We start from the raw sequence: 9,278 nt of genomic DNA on the forward strand, positions 1-9,278 counted from the left end.
AGGTTACAAACACATTTTTTTCAATTAAGCCATGGTTTTATTTATACATTTTCATTTAGTAAAAAAAAAAAATTCAAATGCTTCCATAATTTTAGAGAAAGATATTGAGCTATATAGAAAAGCTAATATTACAATGCAATATCTGTGACTTACTAAGATACTGAAAATAAATTACATAATTTATATAAACTGAGCCAAGTAAAAAAAAAAGTTTTTAGATTTCAATTTTTTTATTGATTTTATGAAAAAAGAAAAACACTCACGGTATAAACAGGCAATAATCACCATGGAAAAACAAAATTCGGTGTAACCGAAAAAAGAACTGCGCAAATGGAGTGATATTTAACAATAAATATATAAATGTGAAAAATTAGGGAATTTCTTCCTCTAGCGAGCAGCAATAAAAACGTGAAAACGCAATATGTGATAGTGAATGTGGGTTATTGCGCTCAGCAGTATACTCACAATAAAGTGCTAATGCATAAATAACATAAACATATGAACCAATTATTTAAAGGTGAATATTCCAATGAATATAGCAATAATAAAAATAATAAACATAGTCCTTGAAAAGTGCTCGGTGCAAACTTTAAGTTCCAGCAGCAAATACAATTGGACTTGATGTGAAATGCCTTCACCAATCACCATACACCCAGTGCTCGGATAAAATACTTCTTACCAAAAGAAGTTGACCCCTTAATTATAGGGGGTCATGATCGCAATGTATCTCCACAAGAGCTCCAAAATCTCCTATTACAGTCTTCACATCCAGTGTGTGATAAGCCAGAAGTAAACAGATGACTCCGAGACTCCGGACTTTGCTATAGTCATGCAGCTGTCCTCAGGTGCTGCCCTGTACACGGCCGCTGCAGCACTGCTCTGGGATCACACACAAGCCCCGCCCACTAGCCCAATGCTGCTCCACACTGGCAGCTCTCCTCTCCTCAGGCTGCTCCTCTCTGCTATCCCCCTGCAGGCTCTGCCCAGTCAGCCGGTCACGTTGATTCATAAATCATCACAGGGGATTGTATTTTTTTATAACGTGTGATAAAAAGGGGGGAGAGTCCAGCACACAGCCGGACTTCAGACTGTGCACAATGACATGTAGGGACAGCGAGAGGATAGATGGAGGATTAGGAGCCCTTCCTTTGTTTGCATGCAGTAATGGCTTGTGTGTGATCCCAGAGCAGTGCTGCAGCGGGCCGTGTACAGGGCAGCACCTGAGGACAGCTGCATGACTATAGCAAAGTCCGGAGTCTCGGAGTCATCTGTTTACTTCTGGCTTATCAGACACTGGATGTGAAGACTGTAATAGGAGATTTTGGAGCTCTTGTGGAGATACATTGCGATCATGACCCCCTATAATTAAGGGGTCAACTTCTTTTGGTAAGAAGTATTTTATCCGAGCACTGGGTGTATGGTGATTGGTGAAGGCATTTCACATCAAGTCCAATTGTATTTGCTGCTGGAACTTAAAGTTTGCACCGAGCACTTTTCAAGGACTATGTTTATTATTTTTATTATTGCTATATTCATTGGAATATTCACCTTTAAATAATTGGTTCATATGTTTATGTTATTTATGCATTAGCACTTTATTGTGAGTATACTGCTGAGCGCAATAACCCACATTCACTATCAATAATCACCATGGGAAGTAGCATACAATTAGCAATATGTAACAAGGTCAACAGAGGAAAGCAGGAATATGGCAAACTGAACAAAATAAACCCAAAGATAGTTGGTCAGTGGCTCTTGTCGTGGGCTGGAGCCGGACCAGCCGGACCGGGTGCCATCCCGCTCCATTCTAGCGCCCCCAAGGGAACACACTGCGCTTTTTGGGAGGAAGCGAACACCCTGTCTCCAACCCACTAGACCGTTTATATACATAAACAACAAACAGAGGGGTGATGGGCCACCTCCAGGCTCTCCTGCCCCATATCTATCCATTCGCTTGCATGTGCTTCCACTGTTAAGGCTCTTATAAATTCATTAGAGTAGGACTGCAGGTAATACAGGGAGCCATGGAGTGGCCCTGCAGCTTTCACATGCGTTTGCAAATGTGTGTTAACTAAACCCCTGTTTTGACGTAAACCGTTAGACAGGTTAATGTGGTTGGTAAGCAGACTGGCTAGCAGATTGAACTGGGAATTTTACCTTTGTTTGTTTCACGTTTATATACATAGCAAAGCTGCCCATCCGAAATAGATGGTGCCAAATCACCGACCAGGTAAGTTCTATAGTAGTCACAACAGGTGGTAGCAAAGGCAATAACAGCCCTAGGTAATCACATCAACCTAAGTCACAGTGTGGTAAAGAATGAAAGAGACAGAAAAGAAGGAGAAACAAGGGAGAGGTTGAGATGTAGTAGAAAAAAAGAAAGAGGAAGAAATAGAAAGAAATAGAAAGTTGGTGTCCAGGCCCACAGAAGGAGGGCTCAGGTAGCCCACACAGGCCACCCAGTCCCCCCATTAGGGGGGGTGATCCCCTTTATCCAGAACCCACCAGATATCGCACCCAAGGGTCCCAAGTCTTTTAAAGAGGCGTAGTTTATCCTGGAGGATGGCCACCATCCTCTCGTTGATCAAAAAGGTTTTTTTAAAAGAAGAAAAAGGTTAACTGTGGTCCCACTGGACCCTATATAGTAGTAGGCATATTGCTTTTATAAATAAACTGCTTCAAAACAAGTTTAGGTAAATATGAATTATAGTACAAATGTTTAAAGCACATCTTGCATCAAACTGGAAGGTCAACTTATCTTGTGGAACCCCATGTTACAAAAGCGCAGTTAAACAAAATAAACATCATTAGCAAATTAGTAAAACATCCTTACTTTACACCCCAGCTTCCAGCAAGCTAGGGGTGATGTCTCTGGGTCCTGGATTGGCTGAGGATCGCAAATCCCACAAGGCATTGCAGCACAGTGCAGAAGCATCTTTTACAAAATTATAATATGCAATATTTAACTTTTTTTTTTTTTTTTGTAGTCCAGACCATAATAACTAAATAAAGAAAATATGTACCAAACCACCATACATTCCTGGTAAAAACAAAGGGTCTTTATTTCTTTAATGATGAAAATGGCTGAACTCAGAAGGGCGTGCACTCCTGAACACAACATAAAATAATTCAGCTATGTTTGGTGCCTGGAATGTCAAGAAGGCATTTCCTTTCATTTTCATTTTTATGAAACCACTCTAAAATTGTTTAGTGGTATATATGGGAGTTTATCATCTGGGAATAAAGGAACCCCACATGGAAGAAAAATATATTTTAAAAAAACATTTTTTATTTTTCCCAAATATATTGGAAATATATTTGAAATGCTACAATTTTGGCCATATTCAATATATTTAAAAAAAAAATTCCCAAATATATTGGAAATATATTTGAAATGCTACAATGTTGGCCATATTCAATATATTTCTACATGTTTTCCCTAAATATATTGGAAATATATTTGAAATGCTACAATTTTGGCCATATTCAATATATTTCTAAATTTTTTTTCTCTAAATATATTGGAAATATATTTTTCTTCCATATGGGACATATTGTGTTTATACCCTAATATGCTACTGAATATGTATTCCTTGACTGTTATACAATTATCCAGAGTAGAGTTGAGCGTACACCTGGATGTCCGTGTTCGGCGGGTTCGGCCGAACTTGAAAAAAAAGTCCGGGTCCGTGTCCCGGACTTTTTCCGAACTTTACCCGGACACCGAACCCCATTGAAGTCAATGGGGACCTGAACTTTCAGGCACTAAAATGGCTCTAAAACACCAATGGAAAGGGCTAGAGTGCTGCAAATGGCAGCAAAACGTAGTTAAGAGCATGGCAAGTGCTTTGCAAACAAATGTGGATAGGGAAATAACTTAAAACAACAAAAAAAAACTGAAAAATAAAAATTCTTCATCTGTGAAGGACGAGGCCCATATGGAGTAGGAGGGAGGTTGAGGTGGTGGTGGATGTGGCGGTGTAGGTGGAAGCGGCGGTGGAGGAGGACGAGGTAGCCAACACTGCTTTTTTTCAGTCATTTTAAATGAGGGTACACCCCAAAAGAGTGAGAAAGATCAAAAATATAACAATGGCTGGGTAAGGTCGGTATCCATCTCTATTCTGCACAAGGTACGGAAAAGTCCTGTGGGATCCATGCCTGGTTCATTTTAATGAACGTGAGCTTGTCAACATTGTCTCTGGACAGGCGGCTGCGCTTGTCTGTGATAACGCCCCCAGCCGTGCTAAATACACGTTCAGATAATACACTGGCTGCAGGGCACGCCAGCACCTCCAAGGCGTAAAGGGCAAGCTCAGGCCATGTGCCCAATTTGGAGACCCAGAAGTTGAAGGGGGCAGACCCGTCATTCACTACACGTAGGCGTGTGCACACATACTGCTCCACCATGTTGGTGAAATGCTGCCTCCTGCTAAGACGTTCCATATGAGCTGCTGGTGCTGCTGTTTGTTGTGGCGTGCTGACAAATCTTTTCCACATTTCGGCCATGCTAACCCTGCCTTCTGAGGTGCTGGCGGTGCCCTGGTTGCGTTGGCAACCTCTTCCTCCTCCTCCTCTGCCTTGGCCTTGTGCTTCCACTGTGGCCCCGCTGTCAGGTGGGAATGCCAGCAGCATCGCTTCTACCAGCGTGCGCTTGTACTCGCGCATCTTGCGATCGCGGTCCAGTGAGTGAATTAAGGACGGTACGTTGTCCTTGTAACGGGGATCCAGCAGCGTGGCCACCCAGCAATCAGCACAAGTTAGAATGTAGGCAACTCGGCGGTCGTTGTGGAGACACTGCAGCATGTAATCGCTCATGTGTGCCAGGCTGCCCAGAGGCAACGAAAGGCTGTCCTCTGTGGGAGGTGTATCGTCTGTGTCCTCTGTATCCCCCCAGCCACGCACCAGTGATGGCCATGAGCTGGCCTGGGTGCCACCCTGCTGTGAACATGGTTCCATCTCCTCCTCCATCTCCTCATCCTCCAGAACTGTGCCCCTGCTGGACAATTGTGTCCCTGACGTTTGTGGGTGCAGGAACCCACCCTCGGAGCCATTTGCGAATGACTGCCCTGAAAGCCTTGGAAATGTTACCTCTTCATCCTCCTCCTCCTCCTCCTCATCCTGTGCCACATCCTCTTCCATCATTGCCCGAATCGTTTTTTGAAGGAGGCATAGAAGTGGGATAGTTACACTGCAGCGCTGACAGGCGAGCAGCAGCAGGGTGAGAACGCCGAAAGTGCGCACAGACGGCCCGCACTTTCTGCAGCAGCTCTAACATGCCTGGAAAAGTAGTGGGCACGACGTACTGTGGGACAGCCACCGACATAAGGCTTTTAAAGCTGTGCGTCTCCACCAGACGGAATGACAGCATTTCAAAGGCCAAGAATTTTGAAATGCTGGCATTCAGGGCCAGGGATCGTGGGTGGGTAGGGGGGTACTTCCTCTTCCTCTGAAGTGTTTGGGAGATGGAAAGCTGAACGCTTCCACGGGACATTGTGGAGATGGTTGGTGACCCAGGTGGTGGTGTTGCTGACAGATCGTCTGTTTGCGGGGTGGCAGGTGCCGGTATCACTACAGAGGTGGATGGAGAGGCCGAGACTGCAGAAGAAGAGGAAGCAGGAGGAGCCAGAGACCTTTCTTGGTTTTGAAGGTGTCTACTCCACTGCAGCTCGTGCTTTGCACTTAGATGCCTGATCATGCAGGTTGTGCTCAGGTTGAGAAGGTTTATGCCTCGCTTCAGGCTCTGATTGCACAGGGTGCAAACCACTCGTGTCCTGTCATCAGCACGTTCTGAAGAACTTCCACGCTAGAGAACTCCTTTTGAGCTGGCTTTGGTGCGCTCGGTCCCTTGCTGCGTTGGGCAGTAGCAGGCGTAGTGTCTAGGGCACGGCCGCTCCGCTTCTGCACCCTGCTCCCTCTTCTGCTGAGCTGGTGGCTCTGTGCGACCACCGCCTCTTCCTCCAAACTACTCAGGTCACCTGCATGACCTTCATTCCATGTGGGGTCGAGGACCTCATCGTCCTCCACATCATCTTCCACCCAGTCTTCACCCCTGCCCTCCTTGTCGGTCTCCACAATTCTGAGTGCCGCAGCAGTTGGCACCTGCGTTTCGTCATCATCAGAGACGTGCTGCGATGGTCCTTCCATGTACTCATCTTGAGAAATAAGTGGTTGGGCATCGCTGCACTCAATCTCTTCCACTTCTGGGGCAGGGCTAGGTGGATGGCCCTGGAAAACCCTGCTGACAGAGTCATCAAAAAGAATAAGAGACTGCTGCATGACTTGGGGCTCAGACTGCTTGCCTGATTTGCAAGGGGGTGAGGTGAAAGACGGTTGGACATTGGCTGCAGGTGCCAACTCTGACCTTTCTGCAGTAGACTGGGTGGGAGACAATGAGAAGGAACTGGAGGCACTGTCAGCAACCCAATCTACTATCGCCTGTACTTCTTCTGGCCTCATCACTTCTAGAGGCGCATGATGCCCTACCAAATACTGCTGCAGGTTCTGTCACCTACTCACACTTGAGGAAGGTGTTTCACTTGTGCGTGTAGCTGGCACAGATCGACCACGTCCTCTCCTTGCAACAGGAGCTCTACCAGCAGCACCACGACCCAGGCCACGGCCCCTATTTGACGGTCTCCTCATATTTCTGTAATTTATGATCTTGCCCTAGAAAGGTGTTTATTGAATAGCGGAACATAACAACAACAGTATCGCACAGGTGTATCTCACAGTCAAATATGCAAACTATGCCTCAATTTAATTTTTTTTACCCCAAAAGGGTGTTTATTAAATAGCGGAATAGAAAAACAGTATACAAATACAACGGGTGTATCTCACAGTCAAATATGCAAAGTATGACATAGATTTAATTTTTTTCACCCCAAAAGGGTGTATATTGAATAGCGGAATAGAAAAAAGGATATAAAATGGTGTATCTCACACGTACAAACACAGACTAGGCCCCGATTAGAATTTTTTTGTACCCTAAAGAGAGGATGAGGAAGAGGAGTAGGAGGAGTTCGGAACAGGAGGCAAACTGAAGCGCCCTGCAATCCTTGGCGGTGAAAGGAGATGCGCCAAACAAATTTAAAAGGTGTATCTCACACGTACCAATACAGACTATGCCGTAATTTAATTTTTTACACTCCAAAAGGGTGTATATTGAATAGCGGAATAGGAAAAATTTTATAAAACGGTGTATCTCACATGTACAAACACAGACTAGGCCCCGATTACAATTTTTTGTACCCTAAAGGCAGGATGAGGATGAGGAAGAGGAGTAGGAGGAGTTCGGAACAGGAGGCAAACTGAAGCACCCTGCAATCCTCGGCGGTGGAAGGAGATGCGCCAAACAAATTTAAAAAGGTGTATCTCACATGTACCGATACAGACTATGCCGTAATTTAATTTTTACACTCAAACAGGGTGTATATTGAATAGCGGAATAGAAAAATTTTTATAAAATGGTGTATCTCACACGTACAAACACAGACTAGGCGCCGATTACAATTTTTTGTACCCTAAAGGCAGGATGAGGATGATGAGTAGGAGGAGTTCGGAACAGGAGGCAAACTGAAGCACCCTGCAATCCTCGGCGGTGGAAGATGTGCCCCAAAAGATTGGAAGGTGTATCTCACATGTACCGATACAGACTATGCCGCAATTTAATTCTTTTTACCCCAAAGGGTGTAGATTGAATAGCGGAATAGAAAAAATTTTATAAAACGGTGTATCTCACACGTACAAACACAGACTAGGCCCCGATTACAATTTTTTGTACCCTGAAGGCAGGATGAGGATGAGGAGTAGGAGGAGTTCGGAACAGGAGGCAAACTGAAGCACCCTGCAATCCTCGGCGGTGGAAGATGCTCCCCAAAAGATTGGAAGGTGTATCTCACACGTACCGATACAGACTATGCTGCAATTTAATTATTTTTATCCCAAAGGGTGTAGATTGAATAGCGGAATAGAAAAAATTTTATAAAACGGTGTATCTCACACGTACAAACACAGACTAGGCCCCGATTACAATTTTTTGTACCCTAAAGGCAGGATGAGGATGATGAGTAGGAGGAGTTCGGAACAGGAGGCAAACTGAAGCACCCTGCAATCCTCGGCGGTGGAAGATGCGCCCCAAAAGATTGGAAGGTGTATCTCACACGTACCGATACAGACTATGCCGCAATTTAATTATTTTTACCCCAAAGGGTGTAGATTGAATAGCGGAATAGAAAAAAATTTATAAAACGGTGTATCTCACACGTACAAACACAGACTAGGCCCCGATTACAATTTTTTGTACCCTAAAGGCAGGATGAGGAGTAGGAGGAGTTCGGAACAGGAGGCAAACTGAAGCACCCTGCAATCCTCGGCGGTGGAAGATGCGCCCCAGAAGATTGGAAGGTGTATCTCACACGTACCGATACAGAATATGCCGCAATTTAATTATTTTTACCCCAAAGGGTGTAGATTGAATAGCGGAATAGAAAAAATTTTATAAAACGGTGTATCTCACACGTACAAACACAGACTAGGCCCCGATTACAATTTTTTGTACCCTGAAGGCAGGATGAGGATGAGGAGTAGGAGGAGTTCGGAACAGGAGGCAAACTGAAGCACACTGCAATCCTCGGCGGTGGAAGATGCGCCCCAAAAGATTGGAAGGTGTATCTCACACGTACCGATACAGACTATGCCGCAATTTAATTATTTTTACCCCAAAGGGTGTAGATTGAATAGCGGAATAGAAAAAAATTTATAAAACGGTGTATCTCACACGTACAAACACAGACTAGGCGCCGATTACAATTTTTTGTACCCGAAAAGGCAGGATGAGGATGATGAGTAGGAGGAGTTCGGAACAGGAGGCAAACTGAAGCACCCTGCAATCCTCGGCGGTGGAAGGAGATGCGCCAAACAAATTTAAAAAGGTGTATCTCACATGTACCAATACAGACTATGCCGTAATTTAATTTTTTACACTCAAAAAGGGTGTAGATTGAATAGCGGAATAGAAAAAATGTTATAAAATGGTGTATCTCACACGTACAAACACAGACTAGGCCCCGATTACAATTTTTTGTACCCTAAAGGCAGGATGAGGATAAGGAGTAGGAGGAGTTCGGAACAGGAGGCAAACTGAAGCACCCTGCAATCCTCGGCGGTGGAAGATGCGCCCCAAAAGATTGGAAGGTATATCTCACACGTACCGATATAGACTATGCCGCAATTTAATTCTTTTTACCCCAAAGGGTGTAGATTGAATAGCGGAATAGAAA

This window comes from Pelophylax lessonae (assembly GCF_965119305.1).
Source record: "Pelophylax lessonae genome assembly, chromosome: 1".
Classification (NCBI taxonomy): Eukaryota; Metazoa; Chordata; class Amphibia; order Anura; family Ranidae; genus Pelophylax; species Pelophylax lessonae.